Below are 19,408 nucleotides of genomic sequence, written 5' to 3' on the forward strand. Positions count from 1 at the left end.
CACTTGTTTCTATTAGTTTGCTCAATCTGCTCTCACAAGCAAGCACCCTATTACAGGGTTTGTGCTCCAGTTCCTTCAGCAAAGCATTAGCCCTGAGCACAAATTGATTTATCTCCAGTTTCATTAAAAAGAAGAGCTTCCCCAGGGGCTCTTTATACCTCTCACTTGTATCCAGCTTAGTGCACTGAAATCTTGGTCTGAAGATGAATAGCAAAATCCCACTGACTTCACCAGGGCTAGAAACTGAGCTATGCTCTCCAGGTCAAAGCTCACATCATCAGTGTTGCTAACAGGGTTGGCATTGGAAAGTCTCTGAAAAAAAAACAACCCAAGCTGATTTCACCTCTCTTCACCCAGCCTCATGCATGTGCACACAGAATTAATGACCAAGTACAGAGGAACGAAAGCATTTGGCACATAAGTTTCTCTTCAAGCTTCTAGGAAACTAGCAAGTACTATAGATTAAAAGTACATTACATCTAGAAAAGTACTCTGGCCACAGTTCCACCAAATTGGACAGGCTCCCTTCTGGATGGCTCTTACCCTAGCAGGTAAGAAACACTAGGCCCACAGACTTAGGGGAAATTCAGGCCTTCTGAATGTAGCCCTTCATGTTCTTTTACAAGAATTAGTGTTTATGTTGAAAATGTCCAGAACTCTTTCTTTCCCAAATATCCCACTTAAAATGAATATTTTGATTCAAGGTCATTTAAAAAGAAAACATCGTTAAATTCTTTGAAATTCTGGGTAGAAATTTAAGAATCCCTTGGGAAACTTCATCTCGCATTGGACTGTACAGGACAGGTTTTCAATCCCTTTCCTTGTCCTTGAGATGATGGTGCAGTGGAATGGGAGGGCAGTGGATTCTCAGGCCCTGAGTCTGCAAACACTTTGGGTATGGTTTCATGACTCGAAGCACTCAGATTACTGTGGTTTAATAAGTTACCACCCATCAGCTAAGCCGTGGCAACTGCCTGTACACATACAATTAGCTCAACCTAATTGCAAAATGTGCAACTCACCCCCTTTCAGGAGATCATTGCAGCTGCACATTTATATCAAGTTACCCCTTGGCGTGTTTGAGGCTTAAGGGCCCGTTTCATCATACCTTAATCGAGATGAAACATGGTAGAAGATATGAACATCCAACATGCCCCTGGGATGGGGATTAACAGCTCCTCCAGCCTCACGGCCTCAGCAGGCTCTCAGACCATGCTATGGCAAGTAGACCTTGAGCCAGGTTTCAAGCCATTCTCTGCAGCGTGTTGTGTTTGCTATGCAGCAGATGACAATCAGAGCATCAAAGGGAATAGCCTGAAATGTGCCTTCCTGCCTCTGACAAGGGAAGCAAGTATGGTTCAAGGGAACCTGCCACCCAGAAGTAGCTGCCCTGGCTCAGTGGTGACTGTGTCACCATCTCTTGCATCACACACACTGCTGCTGCACCTCAGAGAGCTCACTCCTTTTTTAATGTTAAAATACTCCACTTTGGGTTCAGGTGGAGAACAAATACTGTTTGAACCTCTACGATTCCATATACCCACCCCGACATCCTGCCCCAGAGCATCTGTGTTTCCAAGCTCTCCACGTGCATCCTCTCTTTTTGTTCCAAATAACCCCACCCAATTTAGCACAACTGCTGTGCATATGATCCACAAAACCAGCCTGTTCGCCTGGGTTATTATGTATTTACATCTTCTGCTACGAGGCATCTATGAAACAACTTCCTCCTCTTTCACAGTCCTTCTGGGGTTTAATGACCCAAAGCCTTACTCACTTAAGCAGTCCTTGCTTGAATACGTACTCTGCTGTTTCAACTGGGTTTTCCTGCAGTAGTATCTTTAAAGGATCAGGATGTTTCCCACCAGCATGCCAGGTTTCAAGCACAAGATACACTTGCTACATCATGAAATTAGTGAATGGGAAGCTGATCCGGCAGAGAAAACGTCATCCTTATTGTACTGATTCTATCTGATTAAAGTATTTTCCTACTACTCAGCATGAGTCTCAGGTTAGCAAATGGAGTGAACTAGTGCAAGAAAATAGAAAACATATATTCTAACGCAATAAAAACATACACACACCACTTTCTATTGCATGGTTAGAACTACTTAATTTTATTTCCAAAATCTAAATATTGATGAAATGTCAAGACTAAAAAAAATAAATTAGAAAAGAAAAAAATTTAAGTAAATATTTTTTTACCTAAGTCAGTCTCATGCTAACTGCCCCACATTTTATTTTAGCTGTTTGAAATAGTTTGAGGTTTAAATCGAAACAGAAGTCTGGAATGTGTTTTTTGTTTTTTTTTCCAGAAGGTGTTAGTTTTTGCTTTGACCATTCCTATCATCGTGGTGAAGTTTTTATATCCTGTAATAAATTTCCTCTGTCATTCACATTTGAGCAGTGTACCTGCACTAGCGAATATCTATTCAGGGACTGCTTTTGTCTTCCAAGTTGATGACCAGCTTCAAACAAGCACAGCTGCTTGTTTGTCAAACATGAAAGAGTGTTTCCTTCACAACCAGCTCTAAATACTTGGTCCTAGATATATACCAGGATATATGGGCAATACTGATGGACCACCACAGCTAGAAATGGAGTATTTTAAACAATTCTAAGCTGAATATCCCATTGCTTAGAGGCAACTCACTTGGAACCTATGCAGACAGTTGCTAAATTTTTGTTTAGTTATGTGCAAATTTTCATGTGCTACAAATACGTCATGCAAAGGACCCAAAGTTGCTCTAGGTGAAGTTATTTTATCATTTCACCCCATCACAGTGTGCTCTGCTTTCACTCTTTACTGTGTTTGTGGCCATTACTGAAGTGCAAAGAGCACTGTTATGGCAGTGGCATCAAGCAAGCAATGGAAAGGCGAGCCGTCAGAGTTAAGATTTCCTGCTCCTCCTTCAATGCACTCCCTTTTGCACAGGCATAATGTGACAGTTCTTCATTCCATGATTACAGACTCTTTATTGGAAGGCTCCTGCTACACTGCATGCATAGAATGGACAGTGTTCACTGAACGTGACATTTAGTTCAGCACCCCGTTTCTTGTTTGCCACCTGCTGCTCTGTTCAAAGGCGGTCAGGATGAGGATAACTCGGGGAGATGGTGGGAGGTATTGCTGTTGTGCAGAGGAGGAGTTGCGGCACGCAGAGATGACAGCTGAGAGCTGCCATCCTTTTGGAGCCCAGCTGGCGAGCACCTCAGCTGCCAGGGCGCTTTGTGCCTCCTGTGGCCCTCACCGAGCCCCCGGCTCTGCTGGGGTTGACCTGGGTCAGCACCCCTTGTGATGACCCCTCCATGGGCAAAGCAAGAATGGACCTGGGCTCGGCCACCACATGGGGACAACCTGGTAAGGGTCTCAGAACCTGCACATGTGCACCAGCCTGGGACGACCCCTCCGTGAGCAAGGCAAGGATGGACCTGGTCTTGGCCACCAGATATGGACAACCTGGGGAGGGTCTCAGAACCTGCATATGTGCACCAGCCTGGGCTGAAACAGGGTTACCCAGGCTTTTACCAACTTTTAATTTTGCAGCCCAGCTCACAGTACTGTAACGTGTGCACGGAACTTAAATGTCCAATGTAACCTTGTTTCCCCCCCCAAAAGGTAGTCAGCAGGAACTTGCGGTGGAGTCCAACAGCCACTGTTCCCCAGGGCTGCAGGCAAGGGGTGCTCACCCATGTATGTCAGGCTTTATACGCTCGCTACCTCCTCGCCTTTAAACCGGTTCATGCCCTAAAGCCGCCGCAGGCGGGCCGCGGGGGCTGCGAGGGGGCTGCGCGGGGCCGCCGTTTCAACGGTCGCCCAGCGAGTGGCGCTGTCGAGTCGCCTACGGGGTGAGGCACGGGGAGGCGCGGGCGGCGGGAGGATGCGCGGAGGCTCTGCGGGGCTGAGCGGGTGAAACGGAGCCGAGGGGTGGAGGGGTTGTGGCTGGCGGGTGAGAAACGGAGGGGTGAGGCGGTGAAAAAGTGGCAGGGGTTAAAAGCCGAAAAAGGGACGAGGGGCTGGGAGTCTGGTGGGGGACCGGGACCCGGCCGCAGGGGTGTAGGATAAAGTGAGGGAAGGAGAGGAAGGAGACAGGGAAAGAAGGAGAGAAAAAGAAATAAATAAATAAAAGGAATAAACTTCTCTGTACTTTTTTCCCCTCAACTTTTTCGAAACATAAAAATATTTAAGTCAACTATTGTTATTTTTTATTTCTGTTTAATTTCCGTCCACCTCCCTGGTATCTGCTGGGATTGAAAGTTGAGGAACTCAAATACTACAGGAGGCTATTTTCAGATGCAATAGTTGCAAAACTCTGGAAAACTCCAGAAAGGGTTGTCTGAGGCTTTCATCACAATCTCTGAATTATGGTGGCTCTCTATATAGCAATTTTTAATTTTACCTCTACATTATGTCAAGAGACAGGTTTCTTTTCTTAATCACATAGTTAATTTGGTGACACCACAAGTGTAGCTCTGCCTTCAAGTTCCAGCTAGCACCTATCTGTCCTGAGAAGGAAAACATTCCTCCAGCAAAGAACAGCCTTACAACTGGTGCAGAACTATAGGCTTGACAGCAAGATTATGACACTTTACTGTCCCACAGCATCCAACAGATAAGTGCTGTGTTCAGAGTCACACTAAGGGGCTCAGTGCTTACCATCAGTGTGAGACTGCACAAAATGGAGTAATGTTTGGTGTTGCTCATTTTAATGGCAGTTTTGGGAAGTTGAAAGCTTTCTATGTAAAATCACATGAAATGGATCTTAGTGCTGCAGTAATTGTCTTTAACCTGAAGACTTCACTTGCTTGAGTTTTTTTTTTTGTGTTTTTTTTTAATGGAAAATCACATTTTCCAGCTTTTCTTCTCTTTCTTTGCATTGTCCCTTGGAAGGTTGTTAGCGTTGCGATGCCCAAGCCCTGACCATTGCACACCAGTGAGGATCGGCACAGCACTGCCAGGAGACACACCTCAGCACACATGTGCACAGGAAGGAAATCTAGAAGAGCCCACTTTCCATTTGTGTTTTTACTTTTTAAATAGCTGCTGATGAGTCAGGCGTGACATGGCTCCTGTAATCTTCACAAATAATTAAGCAATTCATACCCTGTGTCTGTGGGTAGACACTGCTGTCAAAACTTAGGCCCATTCTGGAAGTGGCTGAAATGCTTTCTTTGGGGAAAAAAAACAAACAAACAAAACCTCTTGCTTTCTCCCACCTTTGATTAAATAATCTTAAATACCATGACTGTATAGCAGGGAAATTTGCTTGTGTGGGCCATTGCTTTTGAATTTGATGCGACAGCTTGTTGCACGACTCTTCTCTGTACACATTCTTTCATTTCACTGCAAGGAATGCAAGAGATGAGCAGAGCAAGAAGGTTTTGATTCTTGTCACTGCAAGTTGACAAAATACAGCTTTGTCAGTTCTGATGTTACACTGACATCAGTGTTTCACACCTCTGCAGTGTGAAAGTGGTTACAGTGGCACAGGCTCAGATGTACAAAAGCCAAAAAGGGTGGAGTCCACTCGAAGCCAAACTCTTGCTGACACACATCCCGATGCAGCATCTGTGTCAGAGTGATCAGGGAGAAGTCTTGCTCCCTGCACAGGTTGCCATTTACCTCTGCCAACAGGATATTTTGAGTAATAAATGTGTTGTCTTCAGTTTCCTGAACTTTTTAGCATGGACAGGGTTTTCCCAAATACCTGCATCATCAAGGAGCCCTGCAAGGGTCTCAAGATATCTGGACCCCCAGAGAGCAATAAGAAACTTGTGCTAGAGGTGATACAGGCTGCAGCATCGAACCAGATATTTAAAAGAGATCCAGACTCTGCAACACAAGAGCATAAATAAAGCTGGGGAAAAAAAAGGTTAGATTCACGGAATCCTTAGTTGGAGGTGGAAAACTGCCTTTGTCCTCCTCTTCCCCACAGTGAAATAGGATGTTCTCTTTCATAACTGCACTGTCCAAACCCCTTCTTAGATTCATCGCTTATTTCCATTATTTTAGCAAAGGCGTGTGTCAGTCTGCACGTAATATTTGAACTAGGTGGGTGCTTGTTGCACTTTCCAGGTTGGCTGCTCCATAACCACATAGAGTATTACCATGGAAGAACAACTCCTCAGTCTCACACAAAGGGAGGAAAAATTGAATGCAGTTAAGAAAATGCAGACGCAACTCAAATACTGGGAGGGTTTTTCCAGTTGCTGGATGTTGCAAATGGTGGAAGAGTCCCTCCAGAAAATACTGGTTCATCCTTCATCCTAGCACTTGCTGAACTCATCTGAGCAAAGCAACAGCAGACAGTAGAATTAGTCAAGGAATCAAGCACATTTTGACAGAAAACCTCATAGACCATTTCTAGGTATTTCTCCTGTCCCGTCCTGTCCATGTCCGTCCATCTGTCCCCGTTCCCCCCCCCCCCCCCCCGCAATGCTTTTTGTTTTAAATGAGAAAAGCAGTTATGTTAAAAACATCATGGGGAATAATTTTGAACTGGCAGAGAGATGGGATAGATGACTGAATAGATTCTTTCCATCTCTACATTTCGTGATCTATGAACTCACCTTTGGGAAGCTTTTCTCATTTCAGACTGAGTTTCACTCCCCCAGGGTTGTCTGAAGAAGGTGGGATATTTAACCTGAGCTGCATTGACACTACCACTGCACTTTGGCTTTAAGTTAGTAAGATGTTACAGCACTAAGAAACTTCATCACAGACTGGCTTTCCTCTGATTTGCTTTCTTCTTGAAAGCATCCCCGTATTTTCTGCTGGTGCTTCACACTGCAAGCCCAAGATACTACTGTTAGCTGGACATGCCGGAGACTGAACCTGATCCACAACCAGCTTAATGTTTGCTGCACCATGTCCTCTGTGACTTCCTTTTGTTTCCTCTCCCATTCCTCAGAAGCAGAAAGCTCATATGAGGGGAGCCAATGAAATATGGTGCAATTTCTACCGAAAAGCCCATCTTTTTGGCCCCTGATGGATGTTCCCCTTGCAAAAGGTTTTTGTGTTACTTGGAAGCCCTGGGAAGCCCATGCTGCTCCATGCTGCTGTGAGCATCCCATTAGTACTTAGTGAGTGGCTGTGTCCTCAACCAGTAATCCCACTTAATGGGTCTCACTGTAATGCAGGGTAACTGGGTGGCAAGTGTCCAAGTCATTCTTTTTAATTAAGGAATCGGCAGAGAAGTTCACATGGCATCTAATGGCTCATGACACAGTGTTTGCAGAGGGCAAACAGCAAATTAAGAGACAGCCTTTAAAGCATGAATGGTGTGGAGAAAGGGGATTAGTGCCCCCAAAACAGCCCGAGGCATTTGATTAGGCATCTGGGAAGGAGAATAGTTTGTAGGAGTGACAGTCTGGGGATGTGGCGATGTCCCCAGCCCTGCACAAGGCTCAGGGAGTTCCCCAGCCAGGTTTTCCTCTGGGTTCACTCCCATGCAAGCCACTTCTGCCACAGCACACAAGCGTTGCTTCGTCTGGGTTGGTTTCTCCTGGATGCTTGATTTTTCTCCAAGCAACTGCATTTATAGCCAAAAGTCCAGGACCCAGAACAATGTCTAACTTAGTGTACAGAGCAGAGGATGTAAGCAGGAAGTAATGTGGATATCAGTTCAGGAAAAAACAATAACCTGGAAAAAGAGGCAGAAAAGGACATTCACTCATTTCAGCTAGAACAGGTTGTCATCACATGGTGCTAAGGGGACAACATCGACCAGAGAGTCCAGTAGTCAACAGTTTTTGTTAAACCTTCCAAATTAGAGAGAGGGCAAATTTATGCAAATAACAGTATGTAAAATATAATTCTTCTTGGTGTAAAACCGACTTCTGAGGCCAAGAAACAAGAAACAATTAAAATCGGGGGGGGGTGGAATCGGAAAAGTCTCATTGCATTTGTGTTTATTTTCAGACAAGCTTTGCGGCTCAGGGAATGGATCCATTGACCTTTCACTTGCGTGATCTTCAGCTCCTGCTCTGCCACAGGCAATTGAGTGCAAGTGAGCTCCCTGGTCCTCCCCAAACCCCAGCACACACAGACTCCAGTGATCAGGAGCCTGTGCTGGTCTTGCCACAGATTTCCTGTGCGGTCTTGGATAGGAAGGTGTCTGTATGCCTCAGTTTTTCCATCTGTAAAATAACAATGATGTTACACTGCTTCACCAGCTAAATTTCTGCTTAAAAAGCAGCCTGTGTCCTTTGGATGAATGGTAGTAATGAGCTGTTCACCTTATTTATAAGTATCATTTGGTGTGATAGAAATATTTTTTTTGTATTGTACACACTGTGTTTATTTTGTGCAAGCAAATGCAGTCCCAATGAAAGTGAGAGACTGAGTATTTTGCTTTCCCACATAACTCAACCAGCGTTCCCAAGTCCTGATCTCTAACACCTCTGCTATTGCAGTCCTGGGCCTCTCTTGAGCAGAAACTGCTGATTGTGCCAAATTCTCTGGTGTTTTGTAATCTGGGCTAACTTGCGCCGGGGTTTGGATGAGACCAGTAGGCTCATTTTCACTTAGGGCCTGCAGCAGCACTGGAGATGGAGAACACAGAAGTGAAAGGTCAGTGTATCCCTTCCCTAAGCCACACAGCTCCTGTTTGAAAGCAAATAAAAATATCATGTGACTGCTATGATTTTTAAAATTCTTTAATAGCTTTATTGAATTTCTTCCTGCAGAAAGTCAACTTTATACCAAAAGGAAAGTGAGATGCTGTTACTTTTCTACATCTGCATTGTTTATTACTTGGATGGCTTGCTTGGAATAATAAGAAAAACTGTAAACCTATTATTTCTGTCATTTTTCTAATTTTGTGTGTCTCAGTCTATGTGTATAGTGTTAGCCAATATTTAGATAGTTTTCTGGAACAAAACTGGTGAATATGACCATGCACTTTGAGAAATTAAGGTCTGAATAAACACTGACATGTGATTAAGTTACCACAGCCTAATGAGTGTCTCTAGAGAATAATTAAAGGGAGCACTTAACTTGGGTGGGCTGGGGGCATTGTGCATATCAATTACTGTAGCTTTGTCTATGATGAATAAATTGTTAAACCCCAATAGAGAGTTCTCCATATCCATACCCTGAAGGGCATGATGGTATCATATCCCCTTTCCACTTCCAAAGGGTAATCTCAGCTGCTTTTCTGTGTTCCCTCTACAGTCAGAGACGCAGGCATTCACAAGGGGGTAGATGATCCCACTTACTTTGTGCTTCTGTTTTGGAATGGTAGAAAGCAAACTCTTTGATGGCTGAAGTTGGTGAGATTAATCCCACACAAAATACTTCCAATGGCATTATTATCAGAACTATTCTTGGAGAAGTGGGGGGGGTAGTAAATCTCCCAGATTTGGCTTACCAGTGCTTAAATCTAAACCCAGATGAGGAGATATGGTATTATAAATCTCAGTAGCTACCTCTAGCAATGAGGACAGTGGACATCTCTCTGCTGCTACTAAATAAAATAATATCAAGGATGATCCTAAGTGCCTCCTCAACTTAGACTTCAACAATAACCTCAAGTTGCTTCCCAAACAACTGTAGAACAAGCTATATAACCTGGAATCTCATCCATTGTTGTTCTATTAAAAGAGCCACAAATTAGGGAATCTTGGCAAGCTGATAATCTCTGACGAGGTGATCAGTACTGAAGAATTACCTGCTTCAGTAGAATCATCTCCAACACTACTTGTTGACTAAATATGTTCTAGTAATACCTTTCTGAAAAGTTACAACAGGCTTCTTCTTAGAATACATAACACAAGCCACCTGCACATCAGTAATTCTCTCGCTATTGGGTATACCACTAGTACGTAAATCAACAATCCAGATTGTGATAGCATTAAAACTCAAATGTTCTTGAGTGGGACCTATATACGTCTTACTGGCCTGAAGAAAGTAAGGACCTTACTTACTTTATCCTCACTCAAAATTTTACTTTCAATAGCCCACATTTCCTCCAGAACATGAGTAAAGACATGAGAGTTCAAATGACCTACATCATGTCAGCCTTTTTTCATGGGACGTCTCTAGAAGGATTTCTAATTCAGCTTCTAAATTCTGGCACTAAGCCCAACCTGTTCCCAAGATGACATATTCATCATTTGAGCTGGATTTCCATACCAATTCCTATCACAAATTTGATAATCATTATCCTGATACTGCTCTATCTCTGGGATAGCCTATTCAAGTATAATTTTCCTGGACACTATGGATAACATCAAAAAAGTTAATCCCTACAATATATACATAGAATATACACAGAATCTGTGCCTTATACATAAGCATGTATATACAAAACCTACAGACCAGCTTAGCAACTCAATACACTCATCAGACATCTAGAAAGTTGGTAATGCAGCCAAGCCCTCATGTACTGTTACCACCACATTTGCTTTGACAAGAACGCTGTTGTGAACAACCTGATGGTCTAAGAAGGTCTGTTTCTCAACACATATACTACTTGAGAAAGCCATGTCATGTTTTTGAAGGAGCCATCCAAGCACCACATAGGGAATTACTTCAGTACAAAAGGCAACCCACAAGAACGTTTCATCTCTTGTTACGACGCACCATCATGTACTGGAATCTGTGTAGAATAACACTGAGGAATTGAAATTTAAGCTTATCTCTAGCTATAAACTCAGTTCTGCCCTTCAAACCCTTGTCCTAGACCCGATATCAGCTCACTGAAATCTATGCAATATGAAATTGACAGGCATTGAAGGAGATGCTGTATGGAATGTATCACATGGCACTGCCTCATAGTGCACAAACGAGCAGGCATGGATTTATCTTTGTGAGGGGAGGAAAAAGAAGAGTCAACAGGAAGAAAGAAGAGTCAACAGGAAGAAAGAAGAGGGTAGCATGTGAAAAAGAGAAGTGGCCCTTGTCTGCTGGGACGAAGGTTGTCTTTTCCAACAGATTAAATGAATTGCCTTCTATAACAATATTTGTCTTGAACAAAATAAAGAGGCAAAACTTACAGAACTTCTTCAGAAGCAGCCTTAATAGGAACTGAAGTGAAATCTCTGTGGGCTGCAACTAGAGTGTCCATCAGAGCCATTGAGAAGAATGAGGAACTGTCAGCAATCCAGGATGCTGAAAGGGAGGAGAGCGTGGGGGGTTGTGCTGCCATAGCCATGGCCATGGAGGAAAGCTTGGAAGAAGCAGTCATGAACAGAGCTCAGATCCAGTGACCTGTGTGATCAGGGCATGTATCACAAGTTAAAGCCCATCCATTATCAAAGCTTCATGACTTGTTTGCTAAAACTTTACTCAAAGGTATTTTAAAATTGAGAAGACACTTCTCTGTTATGGGGTCTCCTACAGATTTTTCTAGGGAGAAAGATTCTCTGCCCCAAGGCTCTCGTCGGTGATATTCAGTGTAGCTCAAAGTATCACAGGAGAACTCTCTGTGTGTCACCTATGTGTCACTTCAGGTTTTGTCCATTTTGTCTTTGTAAAAATTCAGTATGGTGCTCTCACTGAATCTACTCTTTTCTTATTTTGTCCCTAGAAGAACTGTTACTGGGGTAACAAGTCAGTGAGGAAACATGCCAGTTCCCAGATACTACTGGAAACAAGCTTTTAGACATGTAGTTTGGGTTAAATTGACTTGGATCAAATTATCTACAAAAACTCTTATCATCAATGCAAAGGGAAGGCTAAATAAATTTAATACACATGAACACCTTAATGATTTCAAAGATTCTAGTATGCATTAAACTTTGTATTCTCCACTGTTTCATACCCACATGCTGATTGACACACCTACGTGTTATATTTTAATCTTCTATCACTAGAATCTCTCATACTTATTTTTATTCTACTTTCCAGAGTTACCTTTGCATAAAACCTAATAAATCCTTAATTTTGGTACCACTAAAATTACTAAAAGTATGCTCATGAGCTGTATCTCATTAAGGGCAAACATAAAAACAAAATGGAAATTTTTTAGTGTAAGCAGTTTTCAACTTCTAAGTGAACAAGGAAAGGTTGGAAAATTTTTAAGAAATAAAATATCTCTATGTTTTCAAAACTCCTGACTTAAAAAAGGCTTATCAGATCAGCCTTAAACTTTCCAAAAATATTCTTCTTTGCCAAGAGACCGCACGTGAAGTTTCAGGTGGGAAAAAATTTGGCTTAAAAAAGAAGAAAAAAATATTGGGTTTTAGAATAAAAATCAACATGGAACTGCTACTGTAGTTCCATTATAAAGACTCATAAAAAACATTTCCAGTTGCTCTCCAGTAGGTCTGATTTCCATAAGTAAAGCCCCACTTTATTTCTTCCACAGTTCCTTATAGGTCTTTAAGGAGCTATGAAAACTCTCTTGCCAACAGGGAATTTCTTGCAGAAATAAAGTATCTTAGGAAACATTTTTTTTTTTAGATTTGGAAACATATTAATGATTAAAGGCCTGATCCTTCAGAGCTGAGTGTCTGCAGTTTCCATTGGCTTCTGTGGGAATGACAGATGCTGGCACCTTTTCATATTAGATATAATATCTGCATACCTCAACTCTGTGATTGCACCAGGCTTGTGAAAAAATTCAGGGCTTGCTCTCCAAACAGCACAAGGCAGGTCCCCATATTCAAACCCAAGATTTTCAAATTAATGATTCAGGTCCTTAAGATCATGGGAAAGACTTAAAATTAATGAGCTTTTTCAGTTTTTATGTGATTCGTGAGTTTAAACTTTTTCTTTTTTTAACATAGGTTTCTTGCCTTTTAGGTTTTCTCTGCAGGAATCTGGGCTCGAAATACACTTTTATTTAGAACTGAGCAAGGTTTTTCCTGCTGCCACCCGTCGCCTGCAGCTGGGGCTAAAAAGAGATGTCAAACATCACAGGACTTATTATGGGACTATACAACATGGCCGTGGTGAGGCTACATGGTGAGGCTAACTCATCCTCTCACTTCCAGGTCTGTCACCATGCTCGTGCCCATCTCGGCACAGCTCCATGGTGCTGCCTTTGCTTTCTCAGCACTTAGCTGGGGACGCAGGATCAGAGCAGAAAAAAGATCTGTGGGAGGCAGAGCTGCAGCTGCTGGAGGAGCTTATTTTATCTGTCAGCAACTGTATGTGAAACCTCTCTACTGCAGGATAAAATCTGACAGAGAGGCATAAGTCCTGACAGAGAAAGTTTTATGTACTTTAAAGTCCCCATCAACCTGTCAATGCATAAATGGCCATATACAATGTAAGTGATGATTTCAAGTGATCCAAAAGAAAGCATTTAAAAACAGAATGAACCTACCCACTGCATCAGATCTACACCAAAGCTTCTTGATAAGTTAAACTGTTTTTAAGTCACAGAGATCAGCAGCAAAAGCTCTGACTGCCAAAAGTCGTTTTAGACATTCAGCAGATTTCCTATTAAAACGTAAGATAAGAAACCATCAAAATGTACATAAAAAAGACCCCAGTCAACTGTGTAAATTTTGTTGATTAATCAAGGAAAGTGTGTCCCATTTGTGGGACTGCTTCCAGGCCCTTTTCCCTTTACTTCAGCTTTTGTACTTTTGTGTTTATGGCAAAAACAGTTTACAGTTGGAACAGCTACATTCAGCCTGCAGCCCAATAGCAGCTCCTTCTCATGGGAAGATATTTGTTATTCCTACTGCCTTTAGTTGCCTGGTTAATCTGTGTAGACAACAACTGTAATCTGTGTAATCCCATGGCCCTTTCAGTTGTCCTTTAATGACCAGGCAGGTATTTGTTATGCTGCTTGTTGTGTTCTTCCCTATAAGGAGGCTGTCAGCTCTTCACACATGAGGATTTCCTACTATATTATACGTTTGCACAGTGCTGGCACAATGGAGTTGCCTACTTTAAGCTTCCAAGGGCTACTGGATAGAAAAAACCAAATACCCCTGAAGTCACCCTAGCAATTTGCTAAGGTCCATTTGCCTATTTATGTCATTAAACCTGGCAGATGGCAGGGGAATGGGGACAAAAGTTATATTTTGTTAAAAAAAAAAGAGTAGAAAATCAGCCATTATGAGGAACCAGTTTCCATCTTTCTCACAGTGCTTTCTGACCTTTGGGTGGTCTTCTTCTGGGAAAGTACTGGAAATAGACTCTAATTTTTCAAACTTGAAAATCAGCTTTATCAGAGAATCACAGAATGGTTTCGTTTGGAAGGGACCTTAAAGATCATCTAGCTCCAACCCCTCTGCCATGGGCTCTTCCACTAGACCAGGTTGCTCTAAGCCTTGTCCAGCCTGGCCTTGAACACTGCCAGGGATGGGGAAGCCACAGTTTCTCTGGGCCACTGTTTCACCACCCCACAGCAAAGAATTTCTTCCTAATATCTCACCTAAATCTGCCCTCTTTCAGTGTAAAGCCATTACTCCCTGTCCTATTTCCACATGTGCTTGTGAAAATTTTTCCAGGTTTCTTGTAGGCCCCCTTTAGGTACTGGAAGGCTGCTGTAAGGGTATGCTCTCTGTATTCTGTAAGGGAATGACAGTTAATTCAGTGTCTTATATTTTCTCTGAACCTTTTTGTCAATGTAAGACACCTACTTAATTGTGTCACTCGAATCACATTCTGATTGTAAATACAAAATGTCATTCTTGATTTACCTGCATTTCTATGCCACTGAGGGCAGAAGAGGTATCTACTCCAGTGATAGGTCCATATGACTACATGCTCTAGACCTACACAAAGAATAAATGGCTGTGTATATTTGTCAGGCTGCTGCTAGGCGTGGCCTCGTATTATTTCGATTAGCTTCAGATAAAAGTCTAAACATCTGGATACGTATAAAAATCATCCAGAGCTCCTGGATGTAGAGGCTTTTCTCATTCCTTTGGACGTGTATGTGAAATCGTCAGTGGGCACAGAAATGCTGCAGCATGAGGGATAATCAGCCAGTGGACAGAAATAGGAATCAGATGTCTTTCAAATAAAACTTGCCTCTCCACCAGCAATCCTCCAGTGAATCTCCCACACCTGTGGATGAGGGTTTATGCTGCTGTTACTGCCATTCAGAACTCTTTTACTGCTGGATGTATTTTTAAAAGACAGCTCTTGCAGCTTATAAAGCAAGGTTTTGGCTTTGGCTAATGAAAAGCATTAATGTACTGTGGGAGGTGGAGAGAGAGAAAGATTATAATTAAATCTCTACACTCCTCTCCTGTCTCTAAGGGGTTGGATAAGAAACAGTTCTGCTGGGCAGCTGAATTCAAGCTAAATAAGATAGCTGGGGGAGGGAGCCTTCTTGGTGGTTTCATATAAGCTTGCACATGTGGTAGGGCCAGGGAACATTTCTGATGAAAATAAAATTGTTCTGGGCTCAATCCAGCTGAAAATACCGACAGCCTGCCGGGCCCTGCAACTTTCATAAGGTTGCAGATCCTGGCTCCTAGCAGGAAGCTTGGCCCAGCTGCCGTGGAAGGCCCAGCAAGCAAAAGAATGACTTTAAGCCTGAAAGTTGCTCATCCAATTGGGAGAGGCAGGAGGACTTGTGCCAACACTCTCCCTCTCTCTCAGTCCTGCCAGAGCTGGACTCCCTCTTGTACCTTCAATCCCCCCGACCCACACCATGCAAGCATGGCCAAGAAGTTGCCTGGGAGCCCAAAGTTGGAGGCAGTTGCTCCTCTGCTCATAAAACAGGGCTGGTGGGTCTTGGTATCTCACGGGCTGGTGGTGATAACTGGTAATGGCCTCCTGCGGGACAAACATGATTCTCCCTTCATCTCCCTGTGGTTTTTTTACTATTAGCCTCTCTTGAGTTTGATTCATCCTCAAAGAGCAAATGTTTTGTTGAAATTATTTATGACTTAATTTATATGGCGCCCTTTATGTACATCACAGGAGGGTTTTTATAACAAGTAGGCTGAAAACAATATAGGTGCCACATGCCAGAAGAATACAGCTATTGAAAACAGAAGACTAAATGACACCAAACAACATTTTAAAACTTCTGAGGGAATTTGATATAAAAGCTTTTTCTGGGGTGAAGGGGTTGTTGGAGTCCACAGATTCGGATTGCCAAGAGATGCCTATCATGCACTTTCAGGCTGAGACAGCATACCGAACCTATGGTAGGCAATGAAAAGTAAGCTCATAAGCTTGGTCAGCTGTTAAGAGACATGGACAACAAAACTACTTTGAACTCAGTGCTGCAGAAGCAATTCCTGCAGCTGTCTGGATCTGACTCAGCTCTGCATCTTCTCAGCTTTTTGCATCTCTTCACCATAAAATCACCGGTGAGCCAGAACTTCTCCCATCAGGACAAGGTGGCCTGCTCCAGGAGCAGAAATAGGGGAAAAATGAGCAGTGTCGGTTCACCGTTCTGACACGCAATCAAATCCAGCTCTGTAATTGTGCTCTAAGCTTCTTTTAAAGGGGAAGGAGAAAAGTTCCTACCAACATACAACCCTGATTCTGGCAACTCTCTGCCTTCTTCAGGGTTTTACTGGCCTAAAGTGATCCAGGGGAATAAAAAAGCCCAGAGCCACCATTTAGTTTTTGGTTTGGTTTTTTTTTTTTTTGGTTTGGTTTGTTGGTTTTGTTTTTGTTTGGTTTTGTTTTGTTTTTTTCTGGGTTTTCTTTGTTTTTTGGGGTTTGTTTGTTTGTTTGTTTTTGTTTGACGTTTTGTTTCAAAAAACTTGGAAAGAGTGATCACAATCACAGAAAACACAGAATATAACAAAATGAAATATTATGTTGAAGTAAAAGTATCGCCATGGCCATTTCATGTTATTTAAATCAGCAGTAATTTGTTCCCATCCAAAAAGTACTTAAACACATACCTTAATTCTACGTATCTGAAGATCTCTACTGAAGTTGCTGTGGGGGCTGACACCCTGAGATGCTACCTGCACACTTGCACATTGCACCAAAGCATTCATTTTCCCTTTCCAGAACTGAAATGGATCTTTTTCCTGTGACTATGGAGTTAACTTGAAAATTCGCACCCACACAGGCAGCCTGACACTCTGGATTTTTTGCTCCAGTGAATCTTACTCAAATATTTCAGCTGCAGTTGCAGAGCAGGCCTCATTCTGTACTTGGAAAGTCGCTAAGAATTTTGCTCTTGATTTTGGTGTATTCCGGATCAGACCTCAGCAAGCACTAGAAGTCAAATAAGTCTGTGTGGCCTGTGTTTTCAGAGATTCTCAGCATCTTGAACTACCAGATAGGTCTCCTTTTAGAAGCACAGTTTTGAAAAGTACATACACTCACTCCATACATAGATACACATACATTAGTACTACTATTTCATCAGAATTGTGCAAACATGTTAGGTGATCAAAGTATGACCCTGTATTATTTTAAAGATGGAAACTTTTACTTTTCTCCACCATTGTCTTTGTTGAACTAAGCCAAGCCAACATTTGTATCAGGAATATATGTAGACATATAAACCAAATGACACGGAGCCCTGTTAAGCTCAGAGAGGGACTTTACTCTCAGTTATAAAAACATAACTTCTCTTCAAGACAAAAGGCATCCCTCTGATCTTACACCAGGCAGATGTACTTCTTATGAGAAGATAGAAAAGATCTGTCAGAACTTGTTGTCCTCAGTGGGACCTCCATCTCCGTAAGTGGGGCTGTTTAAGCTGAAGATGCATGTATCTACCTTCATAGTGCGAGCTATTCTTCTCCCCCTAAGTGCAACATATGGATGTAGACATGACTGCATTACATATAAAAATGTAATAAAATGTTTTGCCTGAGAACATGCAATAAAACACACTTCGTTTTATGGGAGGATATTCGCGCGTAATCTGATTCTTACATTATAACATGTTTCAAACGTAGTATAAATGCTCTCTCACTTTGAAGTGATAGTCTGCTTAGCAGGAAGATTCACGAGATAAGACTAGAGCCCTCTCCTCTTGCAAATATAATCTTAAAACAGGCTTGAGCTCTCCAAATGTGCTCAGACCTGGGGCTCACTGTTTTGCACAGCACTCCACATGATCTAGCTAGCTTCACTTGGGAAAGACCCAGGACCAAGGCACATCCACACCAGGTCTTTGACCTGCTGTCTAGTGAAGTGGTGGCTAACTTTAAACAAACACTATGAGAAAGCCGCATCTCCCTCCAAGTCTCATTCAGCAGCTGTTTTTCTCTGCAGTGGCTGCCTTCATGCATCGTACTGGAAAGCAACGTGCTGTATCCAGATGGTAAAGAGAAGGATCTGAGAGTCCCCCTGCGTTGGGTCAGGGCAGCTGGCAGTATTTCAGAACAAATAAAAGCTGTCACATGATGGAGTCTGGACCATTTGTAAAAGCACAGTGCAGTGGGACAGGGGTGCGATATGAGCAGAAAGGAACAATGTGGAAAAGGAGGGGAACAGTGAGAGTGTGAACACCACGTGTCTGGTGTAAATCCTGTGTAGAAGGACACATCTTCATGAGGGACATAAGAGAAAGGACTTTATATTGCAGTGACTCAGGCAGCCTCTCAGAGCAGGCATGGCAGTTTATGCTGTACATATGCAATAGAAATGCACATGACAGTATTAATGACAGACTTCTACAGAAGAGTAAAAGGGGTTGCTTTTTCCATCTTAAAAATAATATCTTTATTGTTGTGATAGTACACAATGACACTGTTCTCTCAGCATTTAGGTATTGAATTCTCCTTTTTCAGAGGGGTCTTATACTTGAGTGACCTGTGGTCCCACCATCTATGTACTGAGCACTCTTTGTTATTTGTGCTTTTTGGAGAGATTATGCTCCTGTGATTTGTATAAATAGTCTGCCTTCTTAGAGGGAATTTCATATGACCCCATGATCCCATCATCTAAGTATTAAGATCTTCCTTGTTAGAGGTTACTTTAACCACCATTTACACACTCAGCCCCACAAAATAATTCTTTCCCTACCAGTGTCAAGAAAGTTAGCTTTTGTTAGAGTGCACTTCTGCTCTGCAGTTAAATCACACTTGAGAGGCAACACTCCTAGTGTTTGTAGCATCCTCCCATGCCACTAGCACGTTAAGCAATACCCAAACCCGAGGGTGGATGTGGCCATGGGTTTTGCACCTCTGTGTGTGGCTGTGAATCCCAGAAGTCAGCATGGGTGCAAGGGGACAGGACTGGGCACAGGACAGCGACGGCATCTAAATTACTGCAATGAGTTCCTTAAATAATACATTCTCAGGCAAAAACCAAATCACCACTGAAAACTGATACGATGAAAAGAATTAACTTTGCAATTAGTATGTCCTTCTCATACCTTGCCTTTTTATCTCCATAATTTCACATTTGTGAAGTCCATGTACTTTGTATGCAGTTATGCTATTAGTATAAGATAAAAAGCTTTTGTTTAGGGTGTTCAGGCAAATGAAATTTACACAGAATAAATACTAGAACAGTTTTAAGCATGTGTGAAGAAAGGTTCTTGCAGACATCACAAGTCAGAAAGAA

The sequence above is a fragment of the Pezoporus occidentalis genome, unplaced genomic scaffold (assembly GCF_034315485.1).
Source record: "Pezoporus occidentalis ecotype Australia unplaced genomic scaffold, CSIRO_AGI_Poc_V1 ctg207, whole genome shotgun sequence".
Taxonomy (NCBI): Eukaryota; Metazoa; Chordata; class Aves; order Psittaciformes; family Psittacidae; genus Pezoporus; species Pezoporus occidentalis.